This window comes from Papaver somniferum, chromosome 10, assembly GCF_003573695.1.
Source record: "Papaver somniferum cultivar HN1 chromosome 10, ASM357369v1, whole genome shotgun sequence".
In the NCBI taxonomy this organism is placed as follows: domain Eukaryota; kingdom Viridiplantae; phylum Streptophyta; class Magnoliopsida; order Ranunculales; family Papaveraceae; genus Papaver; species Papaver somniferum.
Window position 1 is genome coordinate 95,842,932 of NC_039367.1, and position 8,906 is coordinate 95,851,837.

Below are 8,906 nucleotides of genomic sequence, written 5' to 3' on the forward strand. Positions count from 1 at the left end.
CTCTACAATTCGCTTGGCAATCTGAGAGGACTTTCTTCAATATACTTTCAAGAGAATCAACTAGACAGTCAGACTCAATCTATAGGAAAGTATATCAAATAGCTATATTTCTATTTCACCACAATCAGAGTTAAACAGAAACAAGTCCGTAAACCTGATTTTAGTGTGAAGCTCTTGAACTAAAATCTTTTGTGTTAATCACAACCTATTCAATATCCACCGTGTATAAACCTCTTTAAGATACAATCACTAGAGGAATATTTCAACACATTGTCCACTTGAAACAGGGTTAGTCCAGACTGGTCTAACAATGTGAAAATAACAAAATCAATTGTTCATGATCAATCAAGTCTTATCCAACAAACAAGGTCGGATTTAACAACTATGATTGATTAACGTACAACGTGTATTATTTCAATTATATAAATAAAATACAATGCGGAAAAGAGATAACACAGACACCAGAAATTTTGTTAACGAGGAAACCGCAAAAGCAGAAAAATCCCGTGACCTAGTCCAGAATAAACACACACTGATTATAATCTGTTACACCAAATTCCTACTACCTATTCGGACTAGATGTAATACCTGCTTCAGCACTAATAGAACTCCTAGCACAACACCGATTGTCTTTAGGAATTCTTCTCGTAAATCTTCTAGCAGAACCCAAGGCTCTCTTAGAAGATACAATAACACGGTTGATATTTTTCGATCTTCTGTTTTCACAAAAAAAAAACACCGATTTGATTTCCGTTAGATGTAAATCAAGGTTTTGGAAATCTTGTGTTTGTTTCGAACAACTACCAAATAAAAGTAGAGATATTGAAACAAACTTGTAGATTAGGGTTTTACTTACAATCAGTATGCGTACACACAAGGAGTCCGTGAACCTGATTTTTGTAAGTGAACTTGGGAGATTCCAAAGATCAATTTCCAAGTTAAGAAATCCCTAATAATTCTACAACAAGAACAACTAGAATAAACCTAGAGATATCTTGTTTAAAACTTCTTAAGGATTTTTACGAGATACCTTAATCGAAGTTTTCTTTCTAACTTCCGATTTCGACTAACAAATATACGATCAGAAACTGAAATCTATCAAAACCTAGGGTTTATGATCAACAACTCTTGAATGGTTTTATATCAGAAGAGAAAACCTTAGAATAGACAAGAGGTGAAAAACCTAGATTACAAGTTGTATAATCAATCACGAAGATTAAACCCAACTTGGCTTTGTGATCCCCAATACAAAGACTTTTATCTTACTCTTGTTCACGAAGAACACAAGACATGGAAAACAACCTTATGAGCTTAGATCAATTTTCCAAAGGGGATAAAAAACGTGTAGCCTCACGAACCCTTTATTTATAGTGAAAGGTAGCTTGAAAGCTAAGCAAAGCTATTTTCCTTTTTCAAGACTCTCCTAATTTTGGGAGTCTTTCCTAAGTTACAACTCTTGCTAAAATAATTAATAAATAATTAATTTAGTAAATATTGTGTTTATGTGAATAAATCACAAATTAAATTAGGAAGGAATCACAAACACTTTAATATGGTAACTAAAGATGTTTGGAGTAATAGCTAAATTTCCTAGATAAGGAAACATCACCAACTTGACTAAAAAAGACTTTTAGTCACGTAATTGGGCTCAAGTCCGTGAACCGTTACAAACAGTCCATGGATAGTTTCTTACTAACGAACTATTACAGTTTCAACAACACTTAAAACTGTTACTTTAATAAATCACTCATAACTTCATCGTTATAACTCGGAATTGAGTGATTCTTGGCTCATTGAATTCGTAATCTCATTCATTATAACACGAGAAACTTTCCAGGGATAAAGGTTATTGACACAAGAGTCGTGGCTCAAATAACCTCGAGTATATATACATAAATGTACATTAACCGTCATAGAAATTGTTCCACAAAGTGAGCATTTGTTTCGATAGATTAGAAAGGTAGAATTGAACAAGAATCCAAATGAAATAAATCACCACATACCTTTGTTGATGAAGTCCTTGTTGATGTCTTTTTGTAATCTTTAGTCTTCATCCTTCAAGAATAGCTCTTCTTAGACCTAATCTAGTCTGAAACTATCTTTAATATACTAAATCAAGAATGTATTTTGGCAACTAAAATTGACAACTAACTTGACATACCAACGCTAGTGGGTTCAACCGAGCAATGCTCTAACAATCTGCCCCTTTGTCAATTTTAGTGACAAAACCATTTTACATATGGATTGTACTTGTTAAAAGCATTACAACTCCAAAATACGACATGCTTGATTTTCTTGGTTCTTCAACTATGCGTGTGCTCATCTTGTACTTGTTGAAGATCCATCATAGTATTATTACACAACATCGAAGTTCAATTGTGTCACAACTTTGACAATAATACTACGGTGATATGTATCACTCGCCCTTAGTTAATACTTCATCTCACAATGAAAACCGCTCCCCCTTACATAATGATCCGTAAACCAAATGTATATGTAGTGTGAACTATAAGATAATTCTCCCCCTCTTTGTCAATATAAATTGGCAAAGGTATGAAAACTAGTGGGATCCTAATGAAATTTTCATAGAGAAACTTCTTGACCAAAAACATATCAACTTTACTTTAGATGATATCACAGAGTCGAAACTTAGTGACTCCATAAAGGAGTTTATTAAGATACAAGTTAAACACTACATGTTCCACAACCGCTTCTCCCCTCAAAGATATGACAATTCAGCACAAGTTCAAAAAGAACTCTCCCCCATAAAATGTCATTCCCTAAAAAAAACAAGAGTGACCTTACTCCAGAGAGAAGGATTTATATATTGGATTTTAGACATCCCACAAAGAGATACGAGCTAAGGACCAATCAGTGAAAGTTTCTCATGAGATCGTTGTAACTACTGAAAACCCAATAGCACACCCAAGTAATAAAAGAAACAGATCTAAGACATGATAAAGGTTTTGGATAAGAAATTATTTATTGATAACCACTCCAAGTAATGAAAGATACAAGTTCTTGAGTACAAGGAAACCCTAATCTCTCACTCAAAGAAAATCTCTCTCCTCTCCAAAGAATCCGCCCCTCATACATTCCCCAAGAACCCCTATTTATAGACCAATCAACCCTAATGGTGTGCAACTCATTTTTATTCGCCTGGATCTCGTGAAGATGCTTTATACTTCGCCCAGATCATTTTCCATGAAGTTTTCCCCTTTCTTTCGCTGACAACTTTGGGTGTTTGTCGGGACAACTGTCTCTTTTCTTGCTCCATAATTTACTTACTTCGCAAGTTATCTTTCTATCCAAGTAACCTTACTTTGTCCATTTTTATTTCGTGGATGGTGTCTTGCCGGGTACTCCAACTGATTCTTCGCAGTTTAGATTCCTTATACGAGGTACTTTGTTTTAGGATGCTTCGTGCTTTGCGTTATTAGTTAGTGGCAAGGTAATTCTGACATTTGATTTGACAAGTCATTGTCCAAGATCTTTAAGTGAGATTCTTCGGTCCTATTTCGTGCCTTCCTGTGCGGCCACGTGGAGAACCTATTTAGTGTACCTACATTTTGCCTTTTTTTTATTTCGTTCGAATCTTATGAGAATGGAATAAGAACCGGTTGACATTCCTTGGCCGCCACGTTCTCCACCTTCTTTCTTCCACGTGACCACGTTCTCCTGGTAACCGGCTATTACCGGTCGAGTTTCCTCGATCGTGTCGACAACTTGCTCTACCGGTAATCCTCTACTTGCTATAAATATCTTGTTTTAACCCTAGTTTGGGTTTCTTCTTCCTTCTCTCTTCCGTGAACTCAAGTTATTACTTCTTCTGCTCCTGCTCCTACCCTCATTGTTACCCCTCTTTTCTCTTACTTTTCTGACTTTTCCTTCATCGTCATGGCTTCAAAGAATGTTTCAATGTCTGTCACCCTCAAAATCCTTGAGGAATTCCAGGAAAATTTTCAAAAGATGGGTCTAATTTTAACCCCTGCCGTCGATTCTTCTGTATCTCCTCCTATTTCTGCAACTTAAGACATGGAGCTGAACTATAGATGGATTCAGTCTGATACTTGGTCAATCGAGAGCTGGGTTATCTTTCCCTCTCTATAACCCTTCTAACCCTATCTTCGTGGAGATTCTGAATAAGCTTCAGTGCGGGGTTTTCCAACTTTCTGGTAATGAAATTCGTATCTCTAATGATTTTTGGATTCGCTCCGAGGGCGGCACTTCGCAAGCTTCGTCAGGAGTTGAGAAGTATGACTCCCGCAATTACAATGTGGATTCTTTCGTGGATAACTATTCGGCTAGGTTTACCAGCAAGAGGAAATACCAGGAGTGGAGCATCGAGTTCATTCGGAATGCCATTTCTGCTCCCTCCAAAGCTCTTCTGTCAGACCTAGATCCCTTTAAGCTTGGGCGAAATGACCAACTTCGCCTGTCTTGCGATGATGACTGGACGATGTTTCATCTAGTGGTTGGGGCCCCCTGCATTTGGGGTGTTGATGAGAAAGGAATTCCTTGTGAGGGTCCTCTTCCCAACATTGTTATCTCGCGGGTTGCGATCCTTATACGCTTCGATGGTCCGTGCCAGATGAGGTATTATCATGTCTCTTAGGTCTTTATTTTGTTCTGGGCTGTGTTGGTTCTCTTACTCGTCTTCCTCTTTTATTTAGTACGAAATGCCTGCCGCTGGTCTTCTAAAAGATCGAAAAGAGAGGGATGTTACCGCTGAATCTTATGTTCTTAAATAGGTAGCCACCTCGCCCATTACTTTCTTTTAGGCGTGATAACCTTAAATTATAACCCTTTATTCCTCGCAGGATAACGTTCCCCTTGTCAAGCAACCTTCTTCTGAGTTAACTAAGGGACGGAAAAGGCGTGATCATCCTACTCCGCCTCCTTCTCCTGCTCAGGTATCTTTACTTCGTCCAAATTATAATCTCGTATACTTTGACCCTTTCATTTATCGACTTTGCTGAACTTGCTATTTCACAGACTGTTGCTCCACATGTTCCTTCTTCTGGCGAGTTAAAAGGCGACGCAGGGTCTTGGATTTGGCTGCTTTGACCGCAGTTAGGAGCTCTGTTACTGCTCCAAGTCAACCTACTCCTCTCAAGTATCAACCTCCTACACCTCGTACAACTTCTTCTTCCAAGCTTACTGATTCTCCCATTCCACCTCCTTTGGTGGTTCATGTTGAGGAATCTCCTAAAAAGCCTTCCCCTCTTGAGAAGGGTAAGAAAAGGGTCTCGTCTACGATGTCCAATCCCCTTTATGATCCTGACATGAAGTTTCTGCAAGATATTTACCACAAGGCTCGCGAAGATCCAGCCATGAGATCTCGTGCTCTTGAATCTCTGGTGACTTTTAGTGCTGATGACTTTCTTTCCCAATATGCATCTGCACTGTTGAATGCTTCTATGAATTTGTCCCTCCAACAACATGCTGCTTTAATGAACTTGGTGAGCCTTCCACACTCCTTAAGTTGTGCCTTCTCCTCATTCCGAGATTTATTTCTAAGTTTCGATTTTTATTTCGCAGGAGGTTAATCGTCATATGGCCAGCCTTGTGGAGATTAGACTCGTTCGCGAGAAGGCGAAGAAGGATGAGGCTCATATCAAGGCTTTGTCGAAGGAGATTAAAGAGGAGAAGGAGTATTCCAACAAGCAAGATAAGAAGATGGAGAATCTTCAAATTAAGTTCCCTCCCCTTGCAGATCCATTCCTTGACTTTGCTGTTACTTATGTTATTTTCTTATTTCATATTTCGTCAAGATCGATGCATGCAACGACAAATGGATGCTTCCGAAGCGTCTTCCTCGCTGGAAGATATTCGTGATGAGAATCTGAACATCGCGACCCAGAATGATTGTTATGTGTCTGAGAACGCGATTTTGAATGAGAAGGTCGAGACCCTTTTCTCGCAAGTGGACTGCATGTCTATCGATTGTTCTCGCAACGAAGAGCTGAATCTTCATTTACACAACGAGAACGAGCGCCTTTAAGCTAGAAATCCAGCGGGTTAACAATTCCCTTACTACTTCGAGGAATCAAGAGACTGGAGGAAGATAACGAGCGCGTAATCAGTAGAAAAAATCAGGTTGCGGTTGATCTTCGTAAATCCCGCAACAAGGTAGCTGGCTTAAACGAGGAGATTGATTGTCTGAAGAAAAAGATGGAATTTCTTCAGGCTCAGCTGGATAACTCCTCATGCTCGAAGTCTGTCAAATCTTCCTCCCAAACCAAGTCTGCAGATCTTCGCAAGAACAAGGGTGCTCTCGTCATTCAACCCAGCAAAGTTACTTCGAAGTATGGTCATGGTAATGGTTGGGATAATGCATATCACGAGCTATGCGTTCAACTCCAAGAGTCGGACCTAGCAATCTCCAAGCTGGACCACTTGTATTCCGATATCCAAGGGACCTTAAACACCACTATCTTACAGATGGAAGGTAGCTTTAGGTGTAATGCAAGATACTATTGGTTATGTCAAATTTCTGTTTTCTGTTAAAGTTTTGTTTTGTTATTGTAGAGTCCGAAGAGCGTTACAAGAATCAAGTTCTTCGTCTTTCTGATGATAGGGACGAGTCTCGCAAAGAGGTTTCTTGTATCAAATATGAGGTTAAGGATTTGAATGTTGATATCGACGAGATGATAGAAGATTCTGGGAAAGTAGCGAAGTTATCTCGCAAGAATACCCAGAACCACCTGGTCTCTCTCTTCAACAACTACTGCAACGAGCAAGGCATTCCTCATCCTACTTTTCCTCTTGAAGTCTTTTCTGACGACGAGCAACCAGTCAATCAAGGAATTATCTCAGGTGGAGAAAAAAGGCTTGTTGGAGGTGACGAGGAGGAAAATTCCAAGGATGCCTTTGCTTCCACGAGTTCTCTGGGACAACCTTCAAATCTTGATGCAGATACTGGTGCTGGTCTTGACGGGGCTGGTGGTGAAATCCCTGAGGCAGCAGCCACTGATGGCGTTCCTCTTCAGCAACAATCTTAGTTTCCCTCTTCCCATGTTTTCAACTTTAGTTATTATAACAATTTCTTTATTGGGCGCTCCCAAGCTTGGGGGCAAAACACTTTGAATCCTTTCATATATTCTTAATACTTTTGTTGACTATATCAATATCATGATTTTTCATTTCGCCAAGTATATACTCGCCGATGGAATACTCAAAAGAATAACAAAATTTAAAGTATATACTTGCCTCTTATTCTTTTGTGTATTTCCAATGTATGAGATGAAAGGTTGGTATCTCGCTAAGTTGACTTCGCGCACAAGCTTTGAACCTTGTTACTTGCCTCATTGCGTATTCTTTCTTTAATTTTTTTCCTACGCTTCTCATGTTGTCCTTACTTTTACTGTTTAACCCTTCTTCATTGTCCTTTGCCTGCCTTTGTCTTTTTACTCATTTCATGGTAATTTCGCTTTATATATCGTTCTAGTGTTACTCATTCATGTGTTGCTTTCCAAGGTCTTATTGTGCCTCCTAATTAAGGTCTTATGGTGCCTCATCCTTTTTGAAGGATCTTAATTCGACGAACTGTCAGGCGCTTATTATTCTTTCAAATAATAATCCGTCTACCTCGTCTTAACATTTGTTATGAACCCCATTTCGCGACAATGCGACAGGCCAGCTATTCCCATGAATGTTAGCCTCATGACTTTGTCGTCTTTTTTGGTCACACAGCTCCCTAATCTGGAGGGTGCCATCCCTTTATATTCCCCCTGATTGCCCCTTCAAGAAGGTTAACCCTAACATGCATGTTGGTCTCCTCCCATCCAGTTATTACGACATTCAGTTGTTTTCGTGACTTCTCATCCCCTTCACCTATATGGCTTGAGGTTACGAAGCACACCCTAAGTGAGGTTTCTTTGGGATCGAGTGTATTGTAGCCAAGACTTACTATATGGTCATGGCCGGTAACGCTCCAGACGTCCAGGCACCCGCAGCTCAACCGAATACGTCGGTGCCTTGGTCATACTCTGCACTCCTTACCGAAGGCCGTCATAAAAGGGACCCTCAGCAGATAGGTCTTATCATTGCCCCTAGCTTCTTTTCTGAGAGTTGTTCACGACATGCGTTAGGTCTTGCCTCTTGCACTTTCATGCGAACTAGGGTGCATGCCGTGGATTCTCAGACTTCCTAGGCGAAGGGTTTAAGTTTCCCTAGAAACCATTTATTCCGTGGATCTTATTCACCTCCTAATCTGAGGTCTTAATCGCTTGTGTTGTGGTTTGTGATAAGCACATAAATACTATATTTTACACCCATATTTATATTAGCTAGTACTCGATATTTTGGCAAATAACATGATTTTAGTGCTTTTGTAGAAATTACAAGTGATCTCGATCATCCGGAAGGAAAACGGTTAAATGTGAAGTTAAAATGGTGTTTGCGACAAAAATGGTGAATGCTACGAATCACTGCTCCTACAACAACAACTAGGCCCAGCCAAAGAATGGTGAACAATGGAACAAAGAGTTGTTTTTCTTTGCATTGCCAAGCAAGTGAAGCCCAGTAGAGCCTGAGGAATAGTGGGACGTGTCATACTCCACCACAGTTGGCTTGTATAGTCGAAGCATCAAAGCACCCTCATTTCTTATTGAAGAAAAATGAAAAGAAGTTCTCATTTACTGTAGCAGCTACTTTTACATCTGCTGGTGAATGATTGGTAGCTGGCAGAGATGGGTTTTACCCAATTCTGGTCTTGTTTAAAATGGTAACTGGATGGGTACTGGTGGTATTGGTTATGGTTGAGAACACTTGAACTGAAGTTCAGGGGAAATGGTGTTGGCTGATTGTGGCAGCGATGGATTTTGTGTTCTCGAATAGCTTCTGGTTTTCTGTTGCAAACAATCGGAAATGATGACGAGATGTAGAAGCCTGGAGTTCTGATT